At 47.5% G+C, this 9,983-nt stretch overlaps 1 protein-coding gene and 1 long non-coding RNA gene across 2 annotated transcripts in view; one reads left to right on the top strand and one right to left on the bottom strand.

Moving 5' to 3' along the window:
* The window catches only part of LOC138353825 (uncharacterized), a 47,211-nt gene that overhangs the window by 11,757 nt on the left and 25,471 nt on the right, over nucleotides 1–9,983 (bottom strand). The gene's annotated exons all lie outside the window — the stretch shown is intronic.
* On the top strand, nucleotides 363–9,764 carry LOC138353958 (uncharacterized). The gene is made up of 2 exons (XR_011223314.1): nucleotides 363–565; nucleotides 8,549–9,764. It is a non-coding gene; the product is annotated as an uncharacterized lncRNA (long non-coding RNA).

The following is a 9,983-nucleotide window of genomic DNA, read 5'->3' as shown; positions in this document are numbered from 1 at the left end:
ATTGAGACAATGTTAAATCGTTAAATCCTAAATATATCTTGATTCTTATACTTGAAATATTAAATGAACATATAGTGTGTAGTGTAGTGTTTCAATTATTATTAACAGGGAAGGGTTGGGGGTAATGGTTCATATGTCCACATTCGAATGCCCCTCTTCCCAGGACTGGGGGTGCGGGAGTGTACAATAAACTATACCCACCTCCGGCAGCAGCTTGTCGAAGGCGGAAGTGGAGTCTTGGCCGTTTGTCATGAAATGGTCACTGCTTGCATCACAAGCGGGGATGTTTCTGGCGGGGGAGAAAGAAACAATTGCGCAGCGCGTCCCGCGGCGTTGCGTGGGCAGTTTGGGGCCGTATAAATACGGGCGCACAATGGGGCTCTGCCTCACTCCGCCTGCCCTCGCCGCTGCCCTCGCAACCACTCCCCGGCCGCCCGACTTCGCACGAGATGGACAACACGCCAGCTGCCTCGGTACCTGACCTCTCTCTCACGGACATCCTGGGGCCCTCGACACCCCAGACTGTTCCGGCAGGGCCCTCCTGCCCTACACTTTTAAACCCAAGGTGAGGTTTTCTGTTCAATTCTAGTCAGGTCCTCCCCAGTGCGGCGTGTGCCATGCGCCATCCCCTCGCGGTACGTGTGTGCCGCCTTAGTTAGTCCTTTGGCTCTCTGCTGTATGTTCCCGGAGAGCTGGGGCGCCCTCCTTGGGCCTGTGCCGGGCGCCCCCGTGCCGTGCTGGTCGTGTGGCTGGCTTAGGGCTGGCGTGCCCCGGGCCGCGTCCCTAGTGGCCTGCGTTCGGTCTCCTCTCTTGTGGGGCCCCGTCCAGCCGTGCCCGTCCGTGTCCAAGGGGCCCCGCAGCGCGGCGTGCCCAGGCGCGCGCCCTGCCCGGGGCCCCGTCGGCGGCCAGGCGTGCCCTTGCCGGCGTCGTCATGTGGCCAGGCGTGGTGGGCCCTACGCCCTTTGTGCTCTGCCTTGGGGCCCTTCCCTCGCCGCCATCGACCACGTGTCTGGTCGTCTGGGCGTGCTTCGGCGTCCTTCCCGCCTTCCCTTCGGGGCTCCCTGTCGCCGGCCCGCCGGGTTTCCCTGGGTGTCTCAGGGGGCCAGGATTCGCCTTGTCCGAGGACATGTGTCGCCGTCGGCGACGGATTGTGGCCAGGTTCGGTCCTACGCCCGGGGCGCATGTTCTCGGCGGCGGCGACACGTGGCCAGGCATGGGCGGCCCTATGGCGGGCCCCGCCTTGGGGCCCATGCATGCCTTGCCGGGTCGTCACGTGTCTGGCCGGCAGGGCGTGCTTCTGCGTCTTTCCTGTTTTTCCCTCGGGTGTTCCCTGTTGCCGGTCTGCCGGCTTCCCTGGGATGTCCCCAGGGGTCGGGTCTCCCTGAGCGGACAAGCGTCGCCCCTGGCGACGACTCGTGGCCAGGTCCAGCCCTCCGCCCGGGCCTGCTACGGGGCACGCGCCTGGTCATGCTGCCACGTGGCACGGCGTTTCGTGGCGCGCACGGTTGGGCTGTGTCCCGCCCTTCCTGTTCCCTTTTGGGTGCTAATCCACGTGGCTTTGCGCCACAGCTTCCCACGTCGGGGCTCGGGCTGCCTCGCGCCCGTACGGCCGCGCCTGTGTACGGCCCCCCCCCCTCCCCTTTTCGTCTAGGCCCTGAGCATGCCGTGTGGCAGCGTGTGGTTGGTAGGCCACGGGGTCCTTGCCGTGTGTGGTGTGTTCTCTGCTAGGCACGTCGCCCTCGGACGTCTCGCCCGGCCGTGTTGCCCGGGGTGTTAGCCCCAGGCCCTTCGGTGTCCCGGAGTCCCCAGGTACATCTTCCCCAGAGTGGCGCCGATCAAGATGTCCCCAGACGTCCGTCGGCCGGTGTAAGTCCGGCATGTAGTCCCCAGACGTACGTCTGGCCGATGTTGCCCGGTGTGTTATTTCAAGCTTTCCGCCGTCCAGGCCCTCAGGCACGTGCCCTGCTTGCCTGGGGGGTAGCCAGGACCGTTACTCCATGTCCTCCGTCTGGCCGGTGTTGCCGGCAGGTTGGTTCCCAGGCGCTCCCGCCTGGCCAGTGTAGCCTGGTGTGTTTGTCTTAAGCGCCCTGCACGTCCGTTGTAGCAGGGATTCCTCCTACGTCGTAAGTTCAGCGTTCGTCCGCCTGCCCGTCCGCCTGTGTCGTCTGTTGTTCTTCTTCGTCGGAGGGAGACGCCGGCGTTGGAGCAAGGACCCGAGATCAGCTCGACGACGACGGCAGGTTTACGTCTAACGGTACGCACCATCAGGCCCTGGGTTCGGCGTTGCCGCCGGCAATCCAGGATGACTTCGTTATGTCCGTTAAGTCCTCGGCGTCCAGTTCCAGGGGCCGTGCCCTGGACAGGGGGGTGGCCCCCATGTTGCCTGGGGCACGGTATCCTCCAGCAGATGGCGGCGTCGAAGCGTCGTCGGGAACGTCGTATATTTAATGATTCTCATTCGTTGCCTTCCTAAGACACTGTAAATTAAGACTTTCTCACACTTGGTGTGAGAAAATGTGGAAGGTTTCTTATTTTGTACTAGCAGACATCTAGCGACATGCCTTGCCCTTATTCATATTTATGTTCTACATTTCAGCACTGACATGCCTCTGCTTCCAGATCACCTCGGATTCACTTTGCCACCAGCCTAACTTTTTACTCAGGCATTCGTAGCCTTGTGCATGTCGCACGTTCAAATCTTCGCGTTCGCTGTGTTACAGTATGCTTGTTCACTTTTTCCTTGTCTTACGTCATTAAGTAAAGTCAGCCATGATGTCCTATTTGCAGAGTTATAAGTAATTTATTAAGTAAAGTCAGCCAGGAGGTGCTATTTGCAGTATTTGCGGGCCCTTAATTTGCTTTACGTTCCCTGGCCCTGCATTTTGCCTAGTTTCCTCAGTAGTTACAGTACTTTCGTTTGGCTCTTGCAGTTATTCACGTCGCTTATTTGGTTATATTTATGTTATGCATCTCCTCCGTTCTCTTAATGTAAAATGGCTATATATCCACGCCGATTGTATACCCTTATTTTGTACTTGCAGATACCACGTGCCATGCCTTGCCCTATTCATTATTATGTTCTAAATAAATAATAAATAAATAAATAAATAAATATGTTTATTCAGGTAAGGTACATACATACAAGTGATGTTACATTAATGGATTGATATATAGATAGAGCTAGTACATACAATGCCTAAAGCCACTATTACGCAATGCGTTTCGGGCAAGAAAAACATTAATAATCTAGAACTTAATACTAATTGAGCATAAAGAATAAAAAGTGTTGAAAACAAATACAAATAAAGATAAAAAAAAGGGGGAACATGACTGAAAAAGCAGCACAAATACAATAGGTTGACAAACAGTGTTGATTAAAAAAAAATAATAATAATAAAATAAAATAACAGACATGGGTTGACAATAAAGGAGTGAGGTGGGTTACAGGGAATTTATTAGGTAGTGTTTAGTTTTTATCTTAAACTGGTTGAGAGAGGTACAGTCTTTAACATGGTTGGGAAGGTCATTCCACATTCTGGGTCCCTTGATTTGTAGAGCATTTCTAGTTTGATTAAGTCGTACTCTAGGAATATCAAAACTGTATTTATTCCTGGTGTGGTGCTCATGGGTTCTGTTACAACCTTCAATGAAGCTTTTGAGGTCAGGATTGGCATTACAGTTCAGCGTTTTATATATGTATAATACACAAGAGAGAATGTGCAGTGACTTAATATCTAACATATTCAGAGATTTGAGTAAGGGTACCGAGTGATGTCTGGGGCCAGAGTTGGTTATTGTCCTAATAGCAGCTTTGTGTTGGGTAATGAGAGGACGTAAATGATTTTGGGTAGTAGAACCCCAAGCACAAATACCATAGTTGAGGTATGGATAGATGAGGGAGTAATAGAGAGTAACCAGGGCAGGGCGGGGTACATAATATCTGATCTTAGAAAGAATGCCAACAGTTTTTGAAACTTTTTTTGATATATTTAGAATGTGACCCTGGAAATTCAGCTTGTGGTCGATGAGAACGCCAAGGAATTTGCCATCTAATTTGTTACAAATTTGGGTATTGTTTATTTTGAGATTTATCTGATTAGAGGATTTATTGCCAAACAGAATATAAAACGTTTTGTCAATGTTAAGGGTGAGTTTGTTGGCAGTTAGCCAAAGATGGACTTTCTCTAGCTCAGTATTTACTGTGGCATTTAGAGCAAGGGGGTCAGGACTGGAGTAAATGAAGGTTGTGTCGTCAGCAAATAGAATTGGTTTGAGGTGTTGGGAGGCATTTGGAAGGTCATTAATGTAGATGAGAAAGAGGAGAGGGCCAAGTATGCTGCCCTGAGGAACACCAATGTTGATGGGTAGGGTGGGAGAAATTGTATTATTCACAGAAACATACTGGAGCCTGTCAGTAAGATAAGATTTGAGGTATTGCAGGGAGTGTCCTCTGACTCCATAATGATGTAATTTAAGAAGAAGGTTTTGATGGTTGACAGTGTCAAAAGCCTTACGCAGGTCCACAAATAACCCAACAGGAAACTCCTTTTTATCAAGAGCTGCGTGAATTAAGTTAATCATACTAATAAGTGCATCGTTAGTGCTTTTTTTGGGTCTGAAGCCATATTGACAAGAGCTAAGTATATTGTGTTTGGCTAGAAAAGAGTAAAGCTGCTTGTAGATTAGCTTTTCGAATATTTTTGACAAGTTAGGCAGGATTGATATAGGTCTATAGTTGTTAACATCAGTGAGATCACCACATTTGTAGACAGGGGTTACTCTTGCTTTTTTTAGAATGTCAGGAAAGGTTTGGAGTTCAAGTGACTTGTTGAAGAGCAATGCAATAGCAGGGGCTAGAGATCTGGAGGCTTTTTTGTAAATTAAAGTTGGTATCTCCTCGAGGGCACTAGACTTGGTTTTAAGGGAAAGGATTATTTCATTGACATCAGTGGAACTAGTAGGCTTTAGGTACAGAGACTGTGGATAGTTACCTGTAAGATAGTCCTTAACATCAGTACAGGAAGATGGAATATCATTTGCAAGGGATGACCCAATGGAAGAGAAGAACCTATTGAACTCAATAGCAGAATCAGAGGCTGAAAGCTGACCAACGTTATTGGAAAGGAGTGTTGGTTTGTTATTTAAAATCTTCTTTGATCCCAATATTTGTGAAATTGTGCTCCAAGTTTTTTTAATGTTGCTCTTTATTTGGGTAAATTTATCTTCATAGTATTTAGTTTTGGCTCGTCTAATTATTTTAGATAGCAATAACGAGTAATTCTTTGAGAATTCTTTGGAGACTGTTCCTAGCCTATACTTCTTCTCAAGGTCGTGTTTTTTGTTAATGGATTTAAGTATTCCCTTTGTAAGCCAAGGATTGTTAAGTCTTTTGCTTGTGACTTGTTTTGTAAGCATAGGACAGTGGGTGTTATAAAGGCTAAGAGTTGTTTGTAGAAAAGATTTCACTGCTAGGTTGATGTCCCCTATGTTACCTAACTCGGACTCCCAGTTGACATTATCAGCAGCAGTTATAAAATTTACATCTCAGCGCTAACATGCCTCCTGTTTCAGGTTACCTCGGACTCTCTTTCCCAAACAGCCTCCTTAATTTACTCCGACAGTTGATGCGTTGCTCATGTCGCATGTTTAATTTTGCGTCGCTGTGTTCAGTATGCTTGCCCACTTTTACCCTGCCTTACGTCATTAAGTAAAGACAGCCAGGATGTGCTATTTGCAGAGTTACCAAGTAATTTATTAAGTAAAGTCAGACAGGCAGTGCTAGTTGCAGAGTTACTAAGTAAATTATTAAGTAAAGTCAGCCAGGATGTGCTATTTGCAGAGTTACCAAGTAATTTATTAAGTAAAGTCAGACAGGCAGTGCTAGTTGCAGAGTTACTAAGTAAATTATTAAGTAAAGTCAGCCAGGATGTGCTATTTGCAGAGTTCCTAAGAATTATTAAGTAAAGTCAGACAGGATGTGCTATTTGCAGTATTCGCGGGCCCTTAATTTAGCTTCACGTCTCCTGGCCCTGCATTTTTCCCTAGTTTCATCGGTAGTTACAGTAGTTTATGCTTAGCTTTGCAGTTTGGTTTCCTCAGTGGTTACAGTATTTACGCTTGGCTCTTGCAGTTTATTCACGTTACTTATTTGGTTATATTTATGTTATGCTTCACCTCCGCTCTCTTAATGTAAAAATGGTTATATACGCACGCCGATTGTATACCCTTAATTTGTACCTGCAGACATCACGTGCCATGCCTTGCCCTATTCAGGTGACCTGGACAGGGGGGTGGCCCCCACGTTGCCTGGGGCATGGTACACTCCAGCAGATGGCGGCGTCGAAGCGTCGTCGGGAACGTCGTATATTTAATGATATCCCGTTCTTTGCCTTCCTAAGACAATGTAAACTATGTTTTTTACACACTTTATATGGAAGGTTTCTTATTTTGTACTGGCAGACATCTCGCGACATGCCTTGCCCTTCCTCTTAATTACGTTCTACATTTCAGCACTAACATGCCTCCTGCTTTCAGATTACCACGGATTCCTTGTCCCAAACAGCCTACCTTAATTTACTCCGACAGTTGATGCTTTGCTCATGTCGCATGTTTAATTTCGCGTTGCTGTGTTCAGTATGTTTGTTCATTTTTCCTTGCCTTACGTCATTAAGTAAAGTCAGCCAGGATGTGCTATTTGCAGAGTTACTAATTAAGTAAAGTCAGCCAGGATGAGCTATTTGCAGAGTTACTATGTAATTATTAAGTAGTCAGCCAGGATGTGCTGTTTGCAGAATTCCTAAGTAAATTATTAAGTAAAGTCAGCCAGGATGTGCTATTTGCAGAGTTACTAAGTAAATTATTAAGTAAAGTCAGCCAGGATGTGCTATTCGCAGAGTTCCAAAGTAAATTAAGTAAAGTCAGCCAGGATGTGCTATTTGCAGAGTTACTAAGTAAATTATTAAGTAAAGTCAGCCAGGATGTGCTATTTGCAGAGTTACTAAGTAAATTATTAAGTGAAGTCAGCCAGGATGTGGTATTTGCAGAGTTACTAAGTAAATTATTAAGTCATCCAGGATGTGCTATTTGCAGAGTTACTAATTACTAGTCTTTTGCTGGGCTACCTTTATGCTTCTCCCCTTCCTGTCTAGGTATGTTTAGGTATGGCTAGCGGTGCGCGAGCCGCGGCTTATCGGTTGCCCCCCCCCCCCTGGTTCCCTGTTTACTCGGTCTCGCCCGCTTACTTCCGCATTCTTCCACCCCATTCTACGTTATCGCCTCTCGCTTTTGGGCCTATGTCCTTTCTCAGACCGGGTTGTGTGCCGTCCAGCGCGCCTGGGCGACGTTATCTTTTCTTCGGCCCTCTGTCATTTCCGCCCCCCCCCCCCCAGCCGTGCGGGCTCGCCTGTGGGAAACGTCCCCTTGGTTCCTCCTACGTCTGCGTGTCTGTTAAATCTGTTATTGTTGGACTCGCAATTTGATTTGTATTTATTACGGCAAATTTTTCTCCCGCAATTTACTCTTTGTTTAAGTTTCACGTTCAATTTGTTATTAAGGGACTATCAATTAGGATTTGTATTAATCTATTGCTTTGCCTCTCTGCCTTTAAGTTATTTTCAGCTAAGGTACGCTAGTTGCAGTGCATTCGGGTGGCCCCCCCCCCACAATTTTTTTTTTTTTTTTTTTTTTTGTTTTCCTCCGGTTATTTCGTCCTATTACACTCGTTTCCCTCATTATATATTCTGAATATTGTGCATTATATCTGACCACCCATTCTTCATCGTATCGACAGTACATTAAGTTACATTTGGATGCTACCGAGAAGTTTAGCATGGCCTCGCGCACGGTGTCATGCAAAAAACTGGACATTCGGCCTTCCTTTCGGCAAGCTCAAGCCAGTCAGTTAGCATGACGTCGGCCAGCTTGTGGTTGGCCAGCGCAGCCAGCATGCTGTTGGCCATACGGTCGCTAATGTTCTTTGGCCATCCGGCCTTCTGGGCTATTTTACTCTTCTTGTTCCTTCGCCATTGTTGTTTCCTACTACGTAATAGTATTCTATTTAATTTTACCTCATCTATCATTAGGTTAGGGGCCCTTACCTCCAACCGCTATTCCTTCCACTGCGCTCTGCCCGCTTGGCGCTCAATGCCGGTTTCTTCTGTTCCCTTTATTCGCAGCCATGACAAGCCGGAACCCCCCCCCCCCCTCCACACCCTACTGCGGCGAGGAAGAGAACGCGAGCCGGATATTCCTCTGATCACCATCAACGCACGCAGCGGTGCCGGGATGCAGCCGCCCAGGGCCTACGTTAATACTATTATCTTCTCTTTATTTGCTGGGCTATATGGCAGTATTAATATTATTCCGTATCGTTACTGTCATTCCAGTATTATTTTATTAAAATATAAATTGTTATTATGGTTTGGCGTTGCTTTCTTAATTTCTTCCATTCTGCGGCACTTGCCGTCATCGGTTATTTACGATATTACATTGTATTCTTCATTGTACGATTATTTACGACATTGTATTCTTATTATTATCCTTATTACAGTTACTGAATGGCAGCTCCCTGCCGTCGATTTCACTTTGCTCCTGTTCTAAAGATGTTGCCGAAGTTCACGGCGTACTAGCTGCGGCTCGCAGACGCTCATTGACAACACAAGACTACACTCAGCGGCCACTTAAGGCAGACTCCTTGGCTTCTATCCAGCCCAATCACCCGTCTGGAGGCAGAGATGGGATAGAGACCAAGGGTAATGTTCCCCGCTCACATTCTACATCCGCTTAGGACACAAGCATGTTATAGATTTGGCTTTAAGAATTGGTTCTTATTCCATTTTATTGTTTATGTATATGTTGCTTAGTTGTTATACCCGTTCTTGGTATATGTATTGTTTATATTCAAGATTTATAGTGTTTCGTCTTACCCTGTTATAGTTGCTTTGTGCTTCCTTGCTGTTCTCCGGTTTTCTCCCACCTTTGCTCTTAGCAAAGGTACTTCCCCCTTCCGTTTGCTGGAAGATTCTTAGAATTGTTAGCCCCCTTCATTGCTACAGTATAATTATTCGGATGCTCTTTATTCATCCAGGATTGTTAATTAAGGTTTCTCTTAATTCCTGCTGCCGGGCTCCCTCCCCCGTTTTTCGTCTCCGTATTGATTCAGCTAGGGTTTCCCTCTCGTCTGTGCTCTTGCCTGTCACAATAACACTGCACGCCGCTTCTGCCCACCCTTACTGCCTTATATCTTTCAGCCCGGGGGAGGTGAGCTACGCGACAAAAAATCGACGCACGCTCCGACTGGACCAGGTATCGCTTACATGGTCAGGAATCAACACTCTTCGGATCCTACAAGCACAGATCCTACAAGCGCTCCTGTCACCAGGCGAGATTTCTCCAGGATCCTACGCGCTGCCCTCTCGGCGCTAGGCTTGACTTCAGATGACTACGCTCCGCACCCAGCTGTCTCGGGACGGGCTCGCCACATCAGAAATAATGGCAGACGGCAGGCGGAAGAGTAGTGCTCACATCCTACGTCAGACGGGACGTTGTTGCTCTGCTACATTGAGTGCCTCACGCGGCCAGCTGGCACTCGCCCTTCGGGGGGGGGGGGGGGGGGGGTCCGGCCGCTGGCCTGCGGTGGGGGTGCAGTGCCGGTCCCCAAGTGTCCCGCTGTCCGCAGCTAATACTTTGCCCAGTCTAGGTGCTAGTAAGCCCTACTTGTAGTCACACCCCCTTCTCCTTATCCATTAGGTCTTTTACGGCCTCTTGGCCGGGTACATTACGTGTTATGTGGTCTCTCACTTATTAGTTATTCTTTGTGTCCTGCCTGTTATATCCTAGTGTTATATAATTACTACACATTTGCACTCGGCCTTAATTCTAGTACCAGTTAACCTTTAGGTTTCTGCAGAATTAGTTTCCATGTCACTATAGGCTAAGGTCTCATACTTACTACGGGTGTACCTTTTAAGTTAAATCTAGTCCTT

The sequence above is a fragment of the Procambarus clarkii genome, chromosome 60 (assembly GCF_040958095.1).
Source record: "Procambarus clarkii isolate CNS0578487 chromosome 60, FALCON_Pclarkii_2.0, whole genome shotgun sequence".
Classification (NCBI taxonomy): Eukaryota; Metazoa; Arthropoda; class Malacostraca; order Decapoda; family Cambaridae; genus Procambarus; species Procambarus clarkii.
The sequence above is the reverse complement of the archived record's forward strand: the minus strand, read 5'-3'. Positions and strand labels throughout refer to the sequence as shown.